Here is a 22,232-nt window from a genome sequence, read left to right on the forward strand (position 1 = left end):
CCCTCCCTCCTTCCCTCCCTCCCTCCCTCCCTCCCTCCCTCCCTCCCTCCCTCCCTCCCTCCCTCTCTTTCTTTCTTTCTTTCTTTCTTTCTTTCTTTCTTTCTTTCTTTCTTTCTTTCTTTCTTTCTTTCTTTCTTTCTTTCTCAATAGCTTTGTGGTACAAGTAGGTTTTGGTTACATGAGTGAATTGTATAGTGGTGAATTCTGATATTGTCATGTATTTGTCACCCAAGTACTGCCCATTGTACCCAATATGTAGTTTTTGTTCCTCACTCCTCTCCCACCTTTCCCCTCTCCTGTTCTGAGTCTCCAGAGTCTGTTATACCACTCTGTATGCCTTTGCATATTCATAACTTATAAATGCGAATATATGGTGTTTGGTTTTCCATTCCTGAGTTACTTCACTTAGAATAGTATTCTACATCTCTATCCAATTTGCTTCAAGACTCTCTCTCTCTTTCTTTCTTTCTTTCTTTCTTTCTTTCTTTCTTTCTTTCTTTCTTTCTTTCTTTCTTTCTTTCTTTCTTTGTTTCTTTCTTTCTTTCTTTCTTTCTTTCTTTCTTTCTTTCTTTTTTTGATGGAATCTTGCTCTGTCACCCAGGCTAGAGTTCAGTGGCATGATCTTGGCTCACTGCAACCTCCGTCTCCCAGGTTCAAGCAATTCTCTTGCCTCAGCCTCCTGAGTATCTGGGACTATAGGCATGCACCACATTCTTGGGTAATTCTTGTATTTTTAGTAACAATAGATACTAAATAATTCTTGTATTTTTAGTAGCAATAGAGAGCATCATGTGGGCCAGGCTGGTCTCTAACTCCTGACCTCAAGTGATCTACCTGCGTTGGCCTCCCAAAGTGCTGGAATTATAAGCATGAGCCATCATGCCCAACCTCATTCTTTTTAATGGTTGAAAAGTATTCCATGGTGCCTGTACACCACATTTTCTGTATCCATTCATTGATCGATGGACACTTAGGCTAGTTCCATATCTTACCAATTGTGGATTGTGCTGTGATAAGCATATGCGTGCAGATGTCTTCTTGATACAATGACTTCTTTTCTTTTGGGTAGATACCCAGTAGTAGGGTTACTGGATCAAATGGTAGACCTACTTTTAGTTCTTTAATAAATCTCCATGCTGTTTTTCATAGAGGTTGTACTAATTTATATTGCCACAGTGTATAAGCATTCCCTTTTCACCACATCCATGCCAAGATCTCTTGTTTTTTGACTCTTTAATAGTAGCCATTCTGGCTGGGGTAAAGTGGTATCTCATTGTGATTTTAATTTGCATTTCCCTGATGATTAGTGATGTTGAGAGTTTTTCATATGTTTGCTGTCCATTTGTAGCTCTTCTTTCGAGAAATATCTTTTCATGTCATTTTGTCACTTTTTGATGGGATTATTTGGGTTTTTTCTTACTGATTTGTTTGAGTCCCTTACAGATTCTTGATATTAGCTCTTTGTTGGATGCATAATTTGCACATATTTCCTGTCATTCTGGGGGTTTTCTGTTTACTCTGATGATTATTTCTTCTGTGGTACAGAAGTTTTTTAGTTAAATAAGTCTCATTTGTTTATTTTTGTTTCTGTCCTATTTGCTTTTAGGGTCTTTGTCATAAATTCTTTGCCTAGGCCAAGGTCCAGAAGAGTTTTTCCTCGGTTTTCTTCTAGAATTTTTATGGTTTCACACCTTAGATATAGGTCTTTGATTCATTTTGAGTTGACTTTTGTATAAATAGAGAGATAGGAATCCAGTTTCATCCTTCCACGTGTGGCTATCCAGTTTTCCCAGCACAATTTTTGAACAGGGTGTCTTGTCCTCAATTTTTGTGTGTGTGCTTTGTCAAAGATCAGTTGGTTGAAAGTATTTGACTTTCTTTCTGGGTTCTCTATTCTGTTCCATTGGTCAATGTATCTACTTTTATATGAGTATCATGCTGTTTTGGAAACTGTTGCCTGTAATATTGTTTAAATTCAGATAATGTGATGCCTCCAGATTTATTCTTTTTGCTTAGAATTGCTTTGGCTATTTGGGCTCTTTTTTTGCCCCATATGAATTTTAGGATTGTTGTTTTCTAATTCTGTTAAAAATAATTTTGTTATTTTGATAGGAATTGTATTGAATCTATAGATTGCTCTGGGCAGTATGGTCATTTTCGTGACATTGATTATTACAATCCTTGAGCATGGGATGTATCTCCATTTGTGTCATCTGTCATTTCTTTCAGCAGTGTTTTGTAGTTCTCCTTGCAGAGCTCTGTCACCTCCTTTGTTAAGTATATTCCTAGGTGTTTTTTAAAATTTATTTTTGCAGCTATTGTAAAAGGGATTGAATTCTTGATTTGATTCTCATCTTGGTTGTTGTTTGTGTACAGCTGTGCTACTCTATTGTATACATTGATTTTGTGACCTGAGACTTTATGCAATTCATTTATCAAATCTAGAAGTCTTCTGGAGAAGTCCTTAGGGTTTTTTAAGTGTGTGATCATGTCATCAGCAAACAGCTGCGAACCCAGAAAACATGAGACAGGTCTTAGGTAATTTAGAAAGTTTACTTTGCCAAAGTTGAGGATGAACCTGTGACCAGTCTCAGGAAGTCCTGACGACATGTGCCCAAGGTGATCAGGGCACAACTTGGTTTTATACAATTTAGGGAGACATGAGACATTCATCAACATATGTAAGAAGTACATTGGTTTGGTCCAAAAAGTGGGACAACTTGAAGCAAAGGCAGGAAGCAGGGAGGGAGCTTCCAAGTCACTTATAGGTGAGACAAAAAGGGTTGCACTCTTTTGAGTTTCTGATTAGCCTTTCCAAAGGAGGCAATCAGACATGCATCTTTCTCAGTGAGCAGAGGGGTAACTTTGAATAGAATGGGACGTAGGTTTGCCCTAAGCAGTTTCCAGCTTGAGTTTTCCTTAGTGATTTTGGGGGCCCAAGATATTTTCCTTTCATATAACCATAGTTTGACTTTCTCTTTTCCAGGTTGGGTGCCTTTCGTTTCTTTCCTTTGCCTGATTGCTCCGGCTAGGACTTCCAATCAATTTTTTTTTTTAGTATTTCGTTTTAATTTCTCGGTGAGATTTTTGGTTGTGTCTCTCTGTATTATTAATTTAGTGGTTGCTATACAGAATATGCACCTTAAAATTAGCACTGTACAATATGCACCTTAAAGTTAGCCTCAGTCAATTAAGAGTTAATATTTGAATTACTTTGGGGGAAAGTATAGCAATGTTAAAACAGGCTATTTTTCTTTGCCAACTCTCAGTACTATATTATATATAGTTCGTGTGTGTATGTTGTAAACCCATTATACGGTGCTGTTATTTTTACTTCAAACATACATATTTCTTTCAAAGAAACTAAGAGAAACAACAAATGATCTACCTATTTACTAGTTTTTCATATTTATCATATATTTACTTCTGGGACTCTTCATTTTGTTGATCTGAGTAGTTGCCACTTAGTAGCATTCCACCTGACTCTTCCCTTCTAGGGATGTATCCACTCAATTTTTGTTTATTTGAAAGTGTCTGTTTTTCTTTTAATTTAAATAATAGCTTTGCTGGATATAGAATTCTTGTTTGTTTTTTCCTTTAGCACTTTGAGCATTTCCTTTCAGTTTCTTCTGGGTCCCATAGTTTCTGAAGAGGAGTTAATCATTAATTTTGTTGTGGCTCTCCTGTATATAATATATGTTTTTCTGGCTGTTTTAAATATTTTCTTGTTATCTTTGGCTTTCAGAAGTTTGATTATGATGTGTATAAGGACAATTTGCTGTTTGTTTATTTGAGTTAATATTTGTTAAAGTTCTTAGACCTATAAATTAATATTTTCCAACAAATTTGGGAAGTTTTAAGACATTATTTAAAATTTTTTTCTGCCCTTTTTTCTCTAGTCTAGGATTTCCATTATACCTATTTAGAGCACTTCATATTGTTCTCAAAGTTTTCTGAGGTTTTTTTTTTGGTCAATATTTTATTTTCTTTCAGCTAGGGCCATTTCTATGGATGTATTTTCAATTACATGAATTACTTTTTTTGGTCTTCTGTCTGCTCTTCAGTCCATTTAGCCATTTTAAATTTCAGTTATTTACTTTTCAGCTCTATATCTTTTTGAAAAACATGATTTCTACTGTTTTGCTGAGATTTCTTATTATCACTAGCAAATTTTCTTTTAATTTCCTTTAAATCCAGCATATTTTCTATTAATTCTTTGAACATATTTATAATAGCTTCTTTGATGTCTTTACCTGCTAAATTCAACATCTGGCCCAAATTGGAGGCAGTTTCTATTGATTGCCATTTTTCTTGAATATAGGTCATAATTTTCCATTTCATTGTACCTATCTTTCTAGCTCTGACTGAACCCAACATTAAAAAGAAATCTGGCTAAAGCAGGTGGATTACCTGAGGTCAGGAGTTCGAGACCAGCCTCGCCAACATGGTGAAACCCCATCTCTACTAAAAATACAAAAATTAGCCAGGCATGGTGGCATGCGCCTGTAGTCCCAGCTACTCAGGAGGGTGAGGCAGTAGAATTGCTTGAATCTGGGAGGTGGAGGTTCCAGTAAACCGAGATCGTGCCACTGCACTCTAGCCTGGGCGACAGAATGAGACACCATCTCAAAAAAAAAAAAAAGAAAAGAAAAGAAAAAAAAGAAGTCTGAATTGACAGAGTACCTCAGTCACTCACCTAAGGTATGTATTAACACACTGTCAAGTATCTGTAGGTTTCCATACCACATATCTTCTCTAGCTATGCTTTGTAAGTCTCTGGCTTCTAAAAGAGTAGTCATTGTCACACTGACAATTTACTCTTTATTTGCTTTGTTTGATTAATATAAATAGCTACAGTGAAAAAAATTAAGACCCTTAAAAATATCTATTTAGGACTGGAGTTACTGATATTGATTCTGTTGACCTAGTCTTCATTATGTATTGAATTCCTGAATCACAGAGAGCTTCTTCTTTTATATTATGCAGTGAGTCTTTTCCTATATATTAGATTATATCAACTTGATTAAATTTGATATAATTTACTGATACAAATAAATATAATTTATTTGATACAACTGGCAGTCATTTCCATGGGCAAAATAAAAACCTTTGAATTATCTTCTTATTTGATTAGGACATGCTGTATTTTTTAAAGCATTTTTTTCTCTTTTCTAAATCAAGATTTAGTCATCTTAATTAGAAGTGGTAGGCCCTACAGCCAAATTTTAAATCAAGCCAACAGCCCCAGTTTTTGACATGGCAGTGGACATTGGTATAAGGAAGTCTTCCTTTATTATCATTCTCTATGGAAGAAGGAAGCGGAGCAATTACTATTGCAGAATAATTTAATACTGTTTTATTAAACATGGCCTTTCATCTTGGTAAGGAGTTCTGGGATTCATGAGGATGTCCATTTTCTGTGAAATACTATCTTGTTTAAACAGATTAATTCATAATCTATAGTCATATTATAAAAACATAAAGGAATAAAGATGAACTAAATTCTGAGAAGAGAATAAAGTGTAAGAATCAATTAACTTGCATCCTTTTTAAAAATTATGATACTATTACTTTAATAGTTAGATGTAGTTTTCCTCTTTCTTATCTGAGTTAAGGTTCTTTCTTTATGTCAGGTACTTGACATGTTAGACTAGAGAATAGGAATTAAAACTTGATTAATGGTCCCAGTTTAGAGTTTAAATCATTCAGATACATTAAATTGTTATAAAGTGATGTTTGTTTTTAAATAGTGGGTAGCTCTTTTAGTAGACATTATTTGGTGTTTAAATTACAGTTTACTTTCTCTACACAGGAAGTGTTTTGGAGGAATAGCATTTTGGGCATTTTGGAACACTTCTATGAAAGGAAATGTTTTTTATGTAAAGCTTTCTATGTAAAAGTGCTATGGAAACAAAGTTTTTCTCATACTTCTTTTAATAGCAACTATTATTTTCTCTAAAGGGAGAGAAAAAAATTAAATTGCAGAGAAATGAAAGGATTTTCTTCTGAAACTAGATGAAGTCTTTAATTCAATGGAATATTCATTTTATTTTTCATACTTGATTAGTCCTTTATTCGTCAGATTATTCCATGTTTTCCATATTTTAATGTCTATGGATCTATGTTTTAATATGTATGTAAAAATTTGCTCCATGGCACTTAAGGCACAAAAAAAACTACATCCATTTATTTTATTGATTTTTAAATAATAATTTGCCCAGGCCCCACTTAACCACAATGTTTTAAATCCTCAGAATCATATTATTTTCCCCAACCTCTGAGTTAGCCACATTAGAATGAGGTATACCTCAGGGTAATATGAGAGCCCCATGTTAATGCCTTCCTGGCTACCTCCAATGGATTATTCAGATGCATATTGGAGAGGTGGCTCTTATGACTATGGCCAATTCCACCTCAACCTGCTATCTATTACCAAATGGGCTTTTAGGCTTTCTTTCTGTTCTCCTTCCTAGGAGTCCTGGCTATTATGGTAATACTAGATATGGATGTCAGGAAACCTATTTTTGCAAGCAAAGCAAAAAGGAGCACTTCTGCTTCCTTAGAGATTGGTTGATATTTTTGAAATATACCACTACTGTACTTGGGCAAAGCAAATATCTTACTCATTTTTCTAGAGATTTAAATCTTGCCTGGTCAAGGTGTCTACACTGTTAGCAGACAAAGGAGCACACCCAAGTGGCCAGACACGGAGTTTAATCCCTCCACTCAGTAGCCATTTCTGAGTATTCTCTGAAGCTGTGAAATGGTCATGATAATTTTCTCAAAATCATATTTTTGCACCAAATCTAGAAGCTGTAGTACATGCTGGGGAATGTTATGCTTAGAAGGATTCTTAGCAATGTAGAGGGAGATTCCTATTATCCAACAAAATGCATTTGCTCCAAACACACCACACCTTTATTTAAAAAAATAAAAGCAAATATGGCTTGATGTTTACTCATCAGAGTTGTCAAAAAATTCAACCTCAGTCATTTGGGACTCACTTTTCCCTATTTCTTCAGGGTGAAACAAGATCAGTAGAACTTGCTTAGACTAGAGCAGAATTTCTTAATCTTGACACTACTGACATTTTAGACCAGATAATTCTTTGTTGTGAGGGCTGTCCTGTATATTGGAGGGTATTTAGCAGCATCCCAGCCTCTACTCACAAGATGCCAGAAGCATCATCTGGGTGCTCATGCAGGAAATGTAGAACCCTACTCCTCTACATATCTAGGCATTGCCAAATATCCCTTTGAAGGGTAGTTACTCCTGGTTGAGAACCACTGCTCTAGAACAATTGGGAAGGGGTCTAGTTTCGGTTTTAGTTTTTATGGCTGCTATTGACATTTGTCTTTGACAATGTCTGCTTGTCACTGAAGGCTTGTGCTTCTATTTTCCTTTTGCGGAGTCATAAAATCTCTGTCAAGGCTCCCAGGCTGTAGTACTTACTGCCTAAACTCTTCAGGCACCCTAGCAATGATCCTTCTTAGAGGTCTTATAAGCCCTGAAAATGCTGTGTACAGAAGGCAGAGTCCTTCTTGGGAGATCCTGCCCCCAGCATCTGGGGACTCAGTTCTTTCTGAGCTCAGATTATTTATTTATTTATTTATTTATTTATTTATTTATATTTATTTTTTATTGAGATAGAGTTTTGCCCTTGTCACCCAGGCTGGAGTGCAATGGCACAATCTCAGCTCACTGCAACCTCAAACTTCCAGGTTCAAGCAATTATCCTGCCTCGGCCCTTCCGAGTAGCTGGGATTATAGGTGCCCACCACCACGCCTGGCTAATTTTTGTGTTTTTAGTAGAGACAGGGATTCACTATGTTGGCCAGGCTGGTTTGAACTCCTGACCTCTGGTGATCCGCCCCAAATTTTTGGGATTACAGGCGTGAGCCACTGTGACCGGCCAAACTCAGATCTTCTCTATCTCCTTCAATTCTACAGTTTTCTTTATCTTAGAAAATCTCAAACAGTGGTATTATGAAACTAACTTTGAGAACAATCCTTAATTATCTTGGAAAAGTAGAACCTCACGTCCAGGACACAAAGCCCTGGTTTTCTTGCCAATACCTCAATGGAAACACTGTAGTCTATGTATCCATTTACTCCTTTTTCTCTTTTTAATTGCTCTTCTCTAATTCTCCTCCCTTCCTATGTTATCTCTCATTTTCTTCTCATTTTGTTTTCTTTATTCTGTCTTCCCTTCTATTTCTTCTTCAGAGCGGCAGTTATTGGCACAGAAAATTTAGGAGAATGAATAGGAATCTCAATTGTGTGTGGTGGCTCATGTCTGTAATCTTAGCACTTTGGGAGGCCAAGGCTTGAGGATTACTTGAGTCTAGGAGTTTGAGACCAGCCTGGGCAACCTAGTGAGAACCCAGCTCTACAAAAAATTTCAAAATTAGCTGGGAATGGCAGTACATGCCTATAGTCCCAGCTATTAGGGAGGCTGAAGCAAGAGGATTGCTTGAGTCTGGGAGGTTGAGGCTGTAGTGAGCCATGATTGCACCGTTGCACTCCAGCCTGGGTAATAGAGTGAGACTCTGTTTCAAAAACAAATACAGCAACAGCAAACATGGGAAAGTCATCAATCCTACGTCTCTGTTAATTTGGAGGAAAGGAATGTTAAGGCAGAGATAGGAAGTTATACCCATTTTCCCAGGAGGAAAAAATGTGTTTATATGGGACCCCAAAATCATTTATTGCAAAGTACAAAATGTAATGTTTGAAAATTTTACAATGTCAATAAAATGGTCTGCTTCTTCTTTTCTTCCTTTCAAGTTCATTTCATTTCTTTTCTTCAGCTGGCAGCATTGTCTGAACCTTGAAGTCAAGAGCTTTGGCTTATGTCCAAGGGTGAGGGAGCAGGCTAAGGAGAGCAATTCACAGCTTAATGGAAATATTTTGCCACAGGAGGGAGAACTACGATCATTTCTTGGAACATTAAAAAAAATAACTTTTGAATCAACCTGAAGGTTGAGGCAGGATTAAGAATCATCCATAAATTTGAGATGGAAAAGTTCTTGGCAGAGTTTACAAGGCTGGAAAATCACTAGTTTCCCTTTTCCTTATCCACAAAAGGTCAGTAAGTTTATTTAGCCCTTGGATAATATACTCACCACTTTCTCAGCCGTATTCCATATCTGACCATGTTCCAGGTCCACTCTTTCTGCACTAGCTTCCACCTGCCACCTCCCTGAAGACCTCCCCGCCGGCCCTCTGGAGATCATTGATGAGGTTGTGTGGGCCTGCCCTCTGGTTCTCTTCTCTCCCTCCACCCAGACTGAAGGTACTCAGGCATTCTCCCTAGTTACCGAGAGGGCCCCATGGCTGTGGGGTGAATGTTTCAGGCCTAATATTCCTTTCCCAAAGGTGAGTCCTGGTAAAGAAGTCAATTCTCCATGTTGGGTGAAGACGATTATGGGCTCTGAACAGGTTCTACTCCATATTTCACAAATGCTCAGCCATTTGAAGTGCTCTGCATCAGGGAAAATGCCTCGTAGCTTACCTTCCATAGTCTTGCTTTCGTTCAGTTCATTTGGATCCTTCTTTGGCAGTAATCTGGTATACCTCGTAGAAAAGCCATGGGTATTTCTACCCTGTGTGACATCTACTCTGAATTGTGTGCCTCCAATTGTGTGAATCTGGCTTTACTGGAGTCCCTAAACTTCTCACCACCCTGATCAGTGCTAGGAGGTAACCCTCAAAAGGACAGCTTGATTTCTATCCCCACGGGCCATTCTTACAGTTACTTATGCTGATCTTGACTGATGCTGAACAGCCTGCCCAAACTGCAACCTAATTTACACCCAAATTCATAAGCCAATAGTATTCCAGATGACGCTGCCGTATGTAATAGCATTTTAAGTTAACCCATACTATACTTAGATGTGTAAAAAATGTAGCTACTTAACAATTTTTGGTAAGATATTCCAGGTATTTTAGAAAAAAGGTGTAAATGTTAACATAATAAATATCACCAAACTTAAGAAATGAAATAACTTTAATTCTTAAAAACAAAAACAAATATAACAACAATAAAAATGGGAAACTCATCAATCCTACATTTCTGTGGATTCAGAGGAGTGTTAGTTAGAGACAGGAAGTTACACCCATTTTTCCAAGAGGAAAACATATGTTTATATGGGACCCCAAAACCATTTATTGCAAAGTACAAAATGTAATGTTTGAAAATTGTACAATTTTCAAACCCTTTCTCTGTGGCCCATGCACTTGGTCCCATTTGATTGTTCTCTCTGTCCTCATAGGTTACCACTTATTCTGAATTTGGGCTTTATCATTTGACTTATTTCTTCATAGTTTTTCTTTGTTTTTATACAGTTTGAGATGCAGTTGTGCACAGTCGCTGAAAGCATAGACTCTGGAACCAGACAACCTAGGTCTATGTCCTGGGAATCCCATTTTCTAGCTGTGGCCCCTCTAGAAGTTATTTAATTTCCTTATGTATACTTTGTTTTTTAAAAAATTCTGTAAAATGTGGATAATAATGGTACTGACCTCTTAAGGTTATGAAGAGTAACTAATTGAGTATACATAAAATCTGAGAATAGTACCTAGAAGCTCCATATTAAATGTCTACAATCATTGTTATCTTAAATCCATACTTCTGCATGTTTTTAAATTTCATATGAATGATGTCATATGTATCCTTTGGCAACTCCCATTCTTTGCTTAATATTATGTTTGTGACATTCATCCATGTTGATATATATAACTTTCTTTTATGGTAAGTCTTTCATAGTGTGATTTTACCTACATTTATTTATTCATTCTCCTGTTGAAGGACATCTGGGTCATTCTGTTATTTTTGTAATAATACATAATCCTACTATGAGTGCATTTTATGTGTCTCTTTATACTCAGGAACAAGATTTGTTCTAAGACTTGTACATAAAAATAGAATTTGTGAGTCTTGTTTTGTTCGTTTATTAAATAATGAATACATTTATTCACAATCCAACCTCCCCAGCTCCATCCTTTCCTATAATAATCGCTCTATATAGAGGAGAAACTTAGCTTGTTGAATCAACGTAACCTAGTCTCCTTTGGTTTAAATGGTCTTTTGAATGACTGTTATCTTACCTAGATGGTAAGTTTTCACATTTCCGCTCTTTCCCCTGTGCCTTGCTAAGGTGGCATCTAGGGCCTAATGATCTTGTGGCAGTGTGGGGAGGTGGGAAGGGCCAGAACCTTTCATCCTGCTATCAGGCCTTGTTGACTGCTGGGCCTTCTCTGAGGGCTGCATTCATTACTGGTTGTGGTGGTTTCAGTTGGTCATGAAGTCATTATGTATTGAAGCTGTTTTAACCTAATCTCAAATCTCTGTTGCTTTCCCTGAACTTTAAGTAACTCTGCAGGTCCTGTCTTGCAATTAAGACAGAGGAAGACTTTTGGGCTTTTGTAGGAACTGGCTAGGCTATGAAAGAGCCATGAACACCATCTCCAGCTCCTATAACTCTTCCTTCTCCTGGCCTTAATATTGCTTCTGCACCAGATGGCTATGGCTACACGTGGGGATTCTCCTGCCACTCCCTCCCCATAGACACACAAGCTAGACGGGGAGGTGTGTCATGGACTCACCTGATGGTCTCTCTTCTTCAAACTCTCTGGATGCTTTTATTATGCTTCTCTTTGGGGTTCCATCCCAAGAGAGGGGCAACACTCATATCTGATTTCTTGACTTTATCTTTTTCTGTTATACAGGACATTCACGTGGGCTTGATTCCTATCCTTTTCCTCTTTGGAAAGGAATTCCCCTATGGCCTGTCTTCCTTCAACCAGAGGTGCACGTGCCTAGCCTGGTTTCCTTCAGCCAAAGTAGCTGGCAGGATATGGGGAGCGAGAAATCAGTTTAAGGTTAAGAACACAAACATGAGTTAGTCACAACATTGAACCTATAGCGCAAATGCCAGAATATATCTATTTTTTTTTTTTTTTTTTTTTTAGACAGAGTCTCTCTCTGTCAGCAGGCTGGAGTGCAGTGGTGCAATCTCGGCTCACTGCAACCTCTGCCTCCTGGGTTCAAGCCATTCTTTTGCCTCAGCCTCCCGAGTAGCTGAAACTACAGGCTCGCACCACCAAGCCCAGCTAATTTTTGTATTTTTAGTAGAGATGGGGTTTCACCATGTTGGCCAGGATGGTCTAGATCTTTTGACCTTGTGATCCACCCACCTCGGCCTCCCAAAGTGCTGGCTACAGGCATGATACACCGAGCCCGACCCAAAATATACCTTTTAACAAGTGTGAGGGTACTGCTGATGACAGGCAACTTAAACCTGGATTCTGATAGAAAATCAAAATATGTGGTTGGTGTCATTCTTATTTATTGTGGGACAGACAGAAACTATTTGAAAGAGAACTGCTGGAGCCAGAAATCTAAATTCATTGGGTAATCATTATATACAACAAGGAGTGCATCTAGCAGGCAGACATGTTCCAACCACAGGTGCTTGTGCTGTGGAGCACGGCATGAGATCAGCAGAGATGATGGAATGGTGGGTATCAAGCCATCCCAGGCTGCTAGAGGCAGTCGAATGTATGGCAAAGCAAAGGCACAGGTTCTGTCCACGTGACCAGCAGAGAGGGTGTGTCTTCATGATGCCGCCACAGGATCTGTCACCACTGCACGTGGACAGAAGTGCTGCTTCAGTCAGAACTCTGCTATGATCTCTCTACTGATGTTTATGTGCCTCTCAGGATAAGGTATTTCATAGCTTTTGCTTCATAATAATAAGCTAAAAGAATTGAAGGATCGGGAGAAGTCAAAGTGATCATTTCAGATGGTCACTACCTTGCTCATAAAAAACTATAAACTTGCCAGTATTATGATAGGCTAGTTGGTTTAAGCAATGGCTGCATTTCAGGGGTGCCCAGGGTGAAGGGCTGTATAAACTCTCTCTTTCATACCCATATATGGCTGCTCTCACAGAATATTGATGAATTAATTCAGGTAAGGTAAATGAGAAGGACATTCAAAGAATTCCATGGCAGAAGCAATTTCGCAAGAAGACAAGAAGAAAGCTTATTTAGGAAGCTGTTCGGTTCTTGTGAAAATTCCCTCTTAAGGTATTAGTTATGGGAAGAGGAGTTGGGATCTAGTGTTCAGGAATAAATGCTGCTTGAAGAAAAGGTTCAGGTTAATTAAAGCTTCAACATTTTCACCTCTGAGTGCAGGATAATGTTAGCTAACCAAGTGGCAATTTTATAGACCTGGCTTAATGATTTGATGATGAGCCATCCTGGGTTTTTTTTACCAGTTATGAGATGACAGAGAGGGGAAATAAAGTTAGCTGGAAAGGAAGAAAACAAAGGTTGACTTTCTGGAAGACGTTTTAACTCATTTTCACTCTCTAATAAGATTGTACGAATTTCTGGAAATGGGCAGATACTGGGAAAAGTCTTATAAAAAGTTTATGTGTATATATACTACATATAGCTGTATCTATGTAAATATGCAACATTCAAAGGAATAAATCAAAAAATGAAATAAATTAAAACAGCTACTAAAACATGTTTGAATAAATTTAAAAGGGCAAGGAAGGATGAAAAGAGAAACAAAAATTATTGAAGACAAAAAGCAAAATAATAGAACGGTAGACCTAAATCCAAACACCACACACACACACACACAGAGACACACACATACACACACAGTGTTGTTTTCTGCATTAATATGACAAGTAGTTTGGCCACGTTTCTTAGCCTGTTAATGTTCCATTTCCGTATTTATAAAGCTGAGTTTGTAGCCGGCTCTTTATCTTGCTGAAGGGTTAGGAGAATTAATGGACTCTTATGTTGGTTCTGAATATCAACCTCCGAAAGTGCAGCACCAAATTCCACTTTCCATACCACACCATGAAAATCTGCTAAATGAAAATGAGTGGAAAAGGAATGCTGCATTTCCTTTCTCTAGCATTCTCACACTTCACCCATGACTTTAGCTCCAGTACTGCAGATCCTCTTCTTAGCCTTAACTCTCTTCTGATTTCTGAGAATTAAGTCGGACTTTAGAATTGGCAACTGAGATGTATTCTACTAGTTGGTGTTGACAGATTTTTATTATATTGAGACCAGAAATTTTTTTTTAGCAGCATGCATGTGAAAGTGCAGGCAAGACAGGCACAGAAAAAGAATGCGCTGGTGTGTTAGACAGTAATGCATATGCTGGAACACAGAGTGTGCAGAAACAGGAGAGGACGCAGGAGTAAGATTGCACAGAAGGATACATGTCTCCAGTGAGAAATCCGAATCCCTGTGATTACCATCAGTAGGAGTAAGACAAATGACCTTTATAAATGAGAGGTAGCTTGAAATTTCCTTTTGTTTTGCTATGAGCTCCCTGCTGGTCCTTTATCAGTTTTCTTTCCCTGGGTCTGGAAGGTTCAGGGCTGATTGTTTTCAGCAGACAGCTCAGTTCTCTCCAGCTCTACTCCCCACAATGGTACTAAAGGGCTACACTTATTAGCAGCAGGCCCTTTCTAGGGAAGAGCTACATAATTTTTAAGGGGACCTAAAATAATTTAGTTCAGAAAAATACCATTATGATTGGCCAGCTCAAAAAAGTGCCGCTGAGCAGACTATAATTCATCTGGCTCCTTTAACAGCTACCATTTAAGTTGCATTTGAACAGTGAAAACAAATAGGCTTTCATTGTATGTCTGAAATGTTTAATATAGCTTCAAAGTTCCAGAGGAAAATACTGCATTGCAGCTCTCCTGTTTTTGCAGCGAATCTCTGTTGGCATGTGGCTGCAGAGGAGGGGCCACCACAAAAGCAGCCTGTTTTCAGCTCAACTCAGCAGATCCCTCAGCTCCAGACTATAATGAAAGAAGTGTCCTCAGTTTGCCCGGGGCAGAGGAGGTGGGGAGGGAAGGCTACATGCACAGGTACTAATTAAACCGATTTGGTTATCTTTTTTATTTTTAAAGAATTATTGAATGTTTATCAGGCAATACACTTTCTTCAAATAGCCAGACATTTTTCTTTTTGAATTCTGGAGGACTTATGAAGCAGATTCAAGATGCCCAACATAGTCTGGCCATTCCTACAGGTCTTGCTTAACTTTAACCACACAGATGTATATTCTGGGTCTTGGCCATCAGCAGACTGGCCAGAGGAAGGCCCACTGCAAACTGAGCAAAATTTTGCAAAAGATTTAGAAGATGATGATGTTCATTCATTTACTCACGTATGCATGTATTCTGTATGCATTAATCGAACATTTCTACCATATTCTGGGCACTGGAAATGCAGAGATAAACAGGATCTAAATCATCAACTTCAAAACTTGCTTTTTAACCCATGCCAAATAGCAGTTTTCAAGAATGTCTGGATGTCCCCTCCATCTCCTTACTTTCTTTGCACACTGGGACCTGGGGGTGGCTCCATTGCAGTGTCTTTTAGTCCAATCAGAGCATTTTCATGCCACTTTTCTTTAAGACCTTGCTGCTACATTTCATTTGTTAAGGAGTGGGGCACACGTGGGACATACAAACATCTGTCATGCCAAGATTGACTCGTGCTTTAGGTAATATTATATCTCCCCTTACAGATGCAGACAGATGAGGTAAAGTGACTTGCCAAAGCTCATTCAGCTAGTGAGTGATAGAGCAGATTCCGACTCAGAGTCCTTATCTGCTGCACCTCCTGTCCCCAAGGTGATCTAATATGAGCTTGCTTTGGCATAGAGTGCAACCAAACCAGCAACTCCTGGGACCCTTGAGTACAAATCTGAGGCCTATTAGAATGGCATTGACCTCACTTAAAAACATTTCTTTAGTCTTTCTGTAGCAGTAATTTAGGCTCACAGGATGCTTATTTCTACTAAAGTACTATTAATAGTTTGCCAAAAGTTTGTCTTTTCTCTCTCTTTTCCTCCCTTCCGTGAATTGTGTTATCAGCTGCCCTTATTACAGTGTTGTCTACTTAAAGCAGTTAATGATGGTTTCCTCCTGAAACACAACCATCAGAAATTCTGCTTTAGTAACCCAGAACATTTTCCCTTTGAAGGTATAAAGAGAATTACAAAAAATTTTACTGTATAAGACTTGTGCTTTTTCATAACAACATGAAGCTTCTAAAAAATCTTGCCTCAATTTTTAACAGAGAAGCCTTGTCTATTACTCCAAAAGCAGGTCTGTTTGAGAAAATGTTTTGCAGCTGAGAGCAGTTTGAAAGAGGCTCTTGGTGAGCTTTTGTTCTTGCCTGTTTAACAGCTTAAGGTTTAGAGAAGCCCATTTGAGTTCACCTTTTGCATTTGAGTCCAAAAACTGAATCCATTAAAGGGCTCTCTTGAGCCTGCAGTGAATTTCAGAGCTCCTAGGAGGACGCTCCAGGCTCACTTAACCGGTTTGAAATCGCATGGCCTCAGGCTCCACTGTCTTTATTTGGAGGAGGATGGGAGTCAGGGAATTAGTTCAAAAGCTGTAACCACTTTTTTCCTTTTGTCTCTAATGTCTGTTGTTCAGCATTGGTTCCATACCATTTGCAATATTTTAAGAACCATTCCAGAGCACCTAAGTCATAGCAGTTAGAATTAATATTGTTCTATCACCTTTTCTATTACTTTTCATATTTGCACCTATGTCATCCATATGCATTTGTTTTGGAAACTTGGAGGATGAAAAAAATAATGCAGACTTTCTCTCCAATCCCAGATGGAATTTTCATTTGTTTTTGTTTGTGGTTTTTGGTACGTGTGTGTGCATGTGTGCGTGAGAGACAGAGAGACAGAGAAAGAGAGAGAGAGAGAACATAGAGAACAGAGGGAGGACTATGATCTCTGACAGCCAGATCATGCAAAGAATGGACATACTGAAACTGCCTTTGCAAAAATTATAACAGTGAGAAAATTACGACAGTGAAAATTATGACATAGCTTCTTTCTTGTAAACTTCAAGCTGTCCTTGTTCATTCCTGGGCACAGGTGAACTAACTTTGGGAAGAATTTAGTTCATAGTTTAACTTTGAAACAAAGATGATTACAGCCCTATCCCAAAACAAACCCCTGTCTTTCCCAGGGACCAGTCTGCCTTTGTAGGTCTAACAAATTAGCTTCAAGAATAGAAATTATGTCTTAGGAGTCATGCAGCCAGAAGGTGCAAGATTCTGAACCTTCCCAAATTGCTCCTGGGATTGCTGTTGTAAAATCTAAGATCAGTGCTTGAGATGTTTTGCAGATCCTGTATTCCCATGCACCAGCTGATGCCACCTGGACCGATGCCACCTGGACCCGTAACTGACTCAACAAGTTCTGCAATCCCACCCAGGAACAGAAGACAGCAAGGAAAACCCACTTGGACCCCTGTGATTTCTTCTTTGACCCAAACAATCGGCATTCCCCACTTCCCAACTCCCTGTCTACCAAATTATCCTTAAAAACTCCTGATTCCTGAATTCTTAGGGATACTAATTTGAGTAATAATAAAACTCCGGTCTTCTGTACAGCCAGCTCTGCATGAATTAAACTCTGAAGCAGTGCCATTGGCTGGGGTAATACCCGAGGTTTGTTGCCTCATGCCAAGGAAGTCAAGGACACAGACACATGTGGAGTAAGGTTAACAGCGGAGGCTTAATAGGCGAAAGAAAGAGGAAAGAGAATAACTCTCTTGCAGAGAGAGAGGGGGCACCCACGTGGGTCTTCCAGCTGGTGGTAGAGTGCAAATGGTTTTATAGACAGGCTTGAGGAGGCAGTGTCTGATTTGCATAGGGCCAAATATTGGTTGGACCAGGTGTGACATTTACATAGCATCCGGGGAAACTGGCCTGCCGCACCCTAATCTTATTATGCAAATGGGGTCTTTGCCTGACCAGCACCATGTTGTCGGCTCCCCACTGCACACTGATTGGCAAGAAAAAGGGAAGATGGAGCCACCATGTTGGACATGCCCAGGCCCCAGATAGCCTTTTCTTATTAGCACAGCTGCCGGCATTCACCTGTACAGGTTTCCAGCTTGCTTGTCTATGTCTGCAGCTTTATTTTCCAGGCTGCTCTTTGTTAGAAAAGAAAATGATTTTGAGGCTGCTTTTCATTAAAAGAAAAACCTTACTGAGGACTTCCTTACCCTCACTGTCTGCCTAAATAATTTCTTTTTAACTCCTATATCAACTCTTTCTCTGTTGCAATTCCCTTGTCTTGATAAATCAGCTCTGTCTAGGCAGCAGGTAAGGAGAATCTTTGGGCAATTATAATATTCTCAGCAGAAAGACAGGGAGGTAGGAAATAGGATATGCCCATGGAGGATCATGTCTGTAGTTGCCTAACTGCTCAGAAGCTATGTTTTCCCCAAATTAATTCACAGGCTATGTATATATCATACCTGCCCCGTTAAGCAGAGCTGGACCACCTGAGCTTAGGATCTAGTCTAAGCAGATTTGGAAGGGGGCTGCTCATACTAAAATTCTGTGATTACATTTTAAGTCTTGAAGTGAAATAATAACTAGTCTATTCAGTCGATATGGCAAGACCAGAAGGGAAGAGGTGGCCTAGGAAGCAATTGACACTGTGTTCCTGGGGCTGAAGTATGGAACCCCATAGAAGAAGACAAGAGGGCAGGTGACTGAAGACACTGGTTGTCTTGACAGTGACTGCAGAACACTACTCCATGAATGCTGCCTGGGCTTCAGTCCCACTATGTGCCATGGAAAACAGTATGACTTTGGTTAAATCACTCAACTCCTCAGCCTCAGAATCCTCATTTATGAGACAGTAATGTTTGAAATTCTTGTTCCCCAGTGCCATAAAGAAATAGCACTTGAACATAAATTTAATTTACTCAGCAAGGCCATTTTTACTTTCTGCAGAAAGGGTATACTTGCCAGCAGTTTTGCCACGAGAGTACACCGGACAAAGGAGACAGGGTCATTTATAACCTGATGCATCCACCCTACTGCTGTGTCCAGTTTTCATTTGCTGGAATGGGACCTCACATTCTGTATTTGTCCCAATTGGCTAGCAACTTAGAACTTTTTAAAAAGAGGCAAAGGTAGAGGAGAACAAAGGAAGGAGGACGTAACCTGTAGAATGCTGAGAAAGGTAAAAACACCTTTAAATAAGGAAGAGGAACAGGATATGACCTAATGCTTGCTTGGACCAGTATAAGCATGCCAGGGCAAATATTTAGACTAAATTGTGGGAGCTAAGAACATAAAGTACATTGATTTCCTTATCATGGCTAGCAGATATTTAAGAATGTTAGCACAGGTCTTTGAATAAATTTTGCTTCTAAGAGAAGTTACATTTATTCCTTATTAAATGGCGAGGAAAGTCTTTGAAGAGGAACCTCTACTTTTTACAGTAATAATAATAATGAGACCTAGTTTTCAAGTTTTTGTGAAAGAATTATTTAAGTAATAAGTTTCAGGTGCTTGGCACAGTGATTGGTAGAGAGTGTTATTAAAAAAATGTTGAATATTAATTAGATTATTGTTATTTTTCAGTGACTAAATATGGCAGAGGCTGGCTAGTTTTTTTCCAATTCCATTTTTCTTTGCTCCTGAGCACACAGCTACTACATACACCCAGCCTTCATTATAACAGGTGAGCCCACTGAAATGGGCTATGGGAAATGCAGTGTGGGCAGAAGTGAGGACACCACCTCCAGGACTGGCCTATGAAAGCCTCATGGGCAATCTTTATGATCTCTTTCTCTCTTCCTCCATGTACTGGATGCCATGATACAGTAGAGGACCCCAATGTATCAAGGGATAATAGAACAACAAGTTGGAGGGAGCCTGGGTCCCTGGATGACTGTGTGGATGTGAGCACATTTTGCTTCTATCTCTGCCACCAACTGGACTTGAGCTGGCAATAAATTTGACTATGTGAAGCTACTGAGATTTCTGAATTAATGTGTCAATAGCTAGGGACTTTTGCCTTATGACAGAGGATATGGTAATAACCTGAACATCCATGTTTAAAAATGTTTTTATATTAATTAAACAAAGTTGGCTATGAATCAATAAGTAAATACATGGTGAAGTGGATGGGATAAAAATTATGTGGTATCAGATGTAAATAATCAGGATCAGAACTAATGTAGGACTAGGACAGAGACACTTACGTAGCCACATTAGGAGCTTTTTAAAAAGCTCAATCCTAAGGTGAACCATGCTGGTCCATGTTGGTGGCACAAGTATGTGCTATGCAGGCGACACTGCAATGGGTCGTTCTTTCTCCTGGAGTGTATGAGTCAGTCTTTCACTAGCACCAAGTGCAAAACTGAAAGGTATGGGCTCCTTTCAAAATGCCTTCTGTATGTTACTCCTCTTATAAACTGGATTCAACAAAAGAAAAAAATAAAACACTGAAGGAAATCTAAATATTTTACCCCAAAATATGGTTCCTTGGCATAATGAGTATTGTGAATTAAAAACCCTTAGAGATCAACAAGCCCGGGAAGAAACTTTCCTTCTGTTTACATAAAGATAGGACTGACCCACCAAGGAGAACAATTGTTCCTGTTCCCCTCCTGCTTATCTCATTATCCATTACAGGAAAGATTTCAGACCAAAAATGTAACCACAGCTGAACAGACCCTTTTTCAAGATAATGACTGTCTCCAAGGATCATTTAAATTCCAAAGAGAGCTATTTACAAGTTAATTTCTGTTCTGTGATCCAATCATTCTCCCTAGTAATCACTTATTGCCTCTCAGCAGAATTCCTCTTCTTCCCCTTCTCATACCTGATTAAACAGGACCCAAGCCCCCACTCCTTCTGTAACCTGAAGATGGTATATAAACTTTTGTACCTTATTGGGAGGTTAGGTCTTCATTCTGAAGGCTCCTGTGTGTGCATGCTATGTAACTTTGTATGCCTCCTCTCGTATTAATCAATCTGCTTCACCTCAATGCTTTTTCAGTGAAGTTTTAGCCCCCAAAATCCTTGGCCCCCATAACACCTTCCTCCTTACTCCCTATCAATGCTGAAGCTGATATTTTGCCTGCCTGGCCTAAGACTTAGCATAATATTCTTTAATCACACAAGTGGATTAATTATCAGAAGAAGAAATCAAGGAGGAAATGAGTAGGAAGCTAAGTCAGCATGTGGAAAGTTTGGCCACTCAGAGCATTTGATTAGTATGCTGGTGTCCATGGTTAAAGGAATTATTCTGCCCTTTTCTCCTTGGCCTTCAGTGCTCGATGCATGTGGTTAAATGGAATTCAGGGCACCAAAACTTCCAAGCAAGAAATGAGACAGCTGAAAGACAAGGGTTTGAAAGTAGAAAGGGAAAAGAAATTTAATCCCTTAAACAGAGCTCGAATGTGTGAAGAGTAGAAAGGGTGCTGGGGAAAGGAGCAGCTTGTTATTCTCCAATCCTCATAGCACCTGAGCTCTGGTTAGGAATTTGAACAAGGCACTCTGAGGCTTCTCTTCCCAGCACTCTCAGGTCACTTATGTAACTCAAGAGTTTTCAGATTCAAAAGTGTCTGATTTCTATATTGTTGCCAGCATGACTCAAGCTCTTCACTGACTTTAGTGGGCATTTTAAGCACCTTAATTTATTTCCAACCATCAAATTGTTTTCAAACCTCTTGTTTAGTTCAGAGATTCCTCTCCCACTTAAAATCTGCTTCAGATTGAAGGACAGAGAAGTAACATTGGTTAGCTCGAGTCTTATGCTCTTGGGGAGTGAGTCTGAGCTGTGGTGATGAGAATCTATGTCTGTGGCTATGGTAGGGATTCCTTAGTTTATATACTGACTATCTGGAAAGGCAGTAAGGGCTCTATGTTAGTGGTCAGATTTACAATTACTTCTGAAACCAAGTGAATGGAGCCTTTAAATAGGAAATTAAATCCAGTGCACATAATCTAGCCTTAAAGAGATGGCTTTTCAACTGAGCTCTGTAAGTTAATTCTAATTTCTGAGGTTCCTCTCATATTTTCTTGGATGAATTTTTTTATTACTGTATCTTTTCATTCATGTATCCATCCATCCGTTCATCCACCCATGCACCCATCTAGTTAATGACTTTGCTGAACTCCTTCTATGGGCCAGGCACTGTCTAGATGCTGGGAATACTTGGTATCCTATCATGAAGCTGGTGGAGCATCCCAGCCATCTCCAATTCGTGCCTCTCCCATACTTTTCTTTTTTATTTTTTGGTGGAGTCTTGCTCTGTCACCAGTTTGGGGTGCAGTGGCACAACCTCGGCCCACGGCAACCTCTGCCTCCCAGGTTCAAGCAATTCTCCTGCCTCTCAGCC

The 22,232-nt window shown here is 39.0% G+C and overlaps 1 long non-coding RNA gene across 1 annotated transcript in view; it reads left to right on the forward strand.

The window, feature by feature from the left end:
* Positions 1-17,469, forward strand: part of LOC140712311 (uncharacterized) — a 31,285-nt gene extending 13,816 nt beyond the window's left edge. The window contains exon 2 of the long non-coding RNA XR_012093838.1: positions 17,205-17,469. This is a non-coding gene — a long non-coding RNA (uncharacterized lncRNA). The remainder of the gene's footprint in view (positions 1-17,204) is intronic.
* Positions 17,470-22,232: the final 4,763 nt, after the last annotated feature.

The sequence above is a fragment of the Chlorocebus sabaeus genome, chromosome 8 (genome assembly GCF_047675955.1).
Source record: "Chlorocebus sabaeus isolate Y175 chromosome 8, mChlSab1.0.hap1, whole genome shotgun sequence".
NCBI classification, from domain to species: domain Eukaryota; kingdom Metazoa; phylum Chordata; class Mammalia; order Primates; family Cercopithecidae; genus Chlorocebus; species Chlorocebus sabaeus.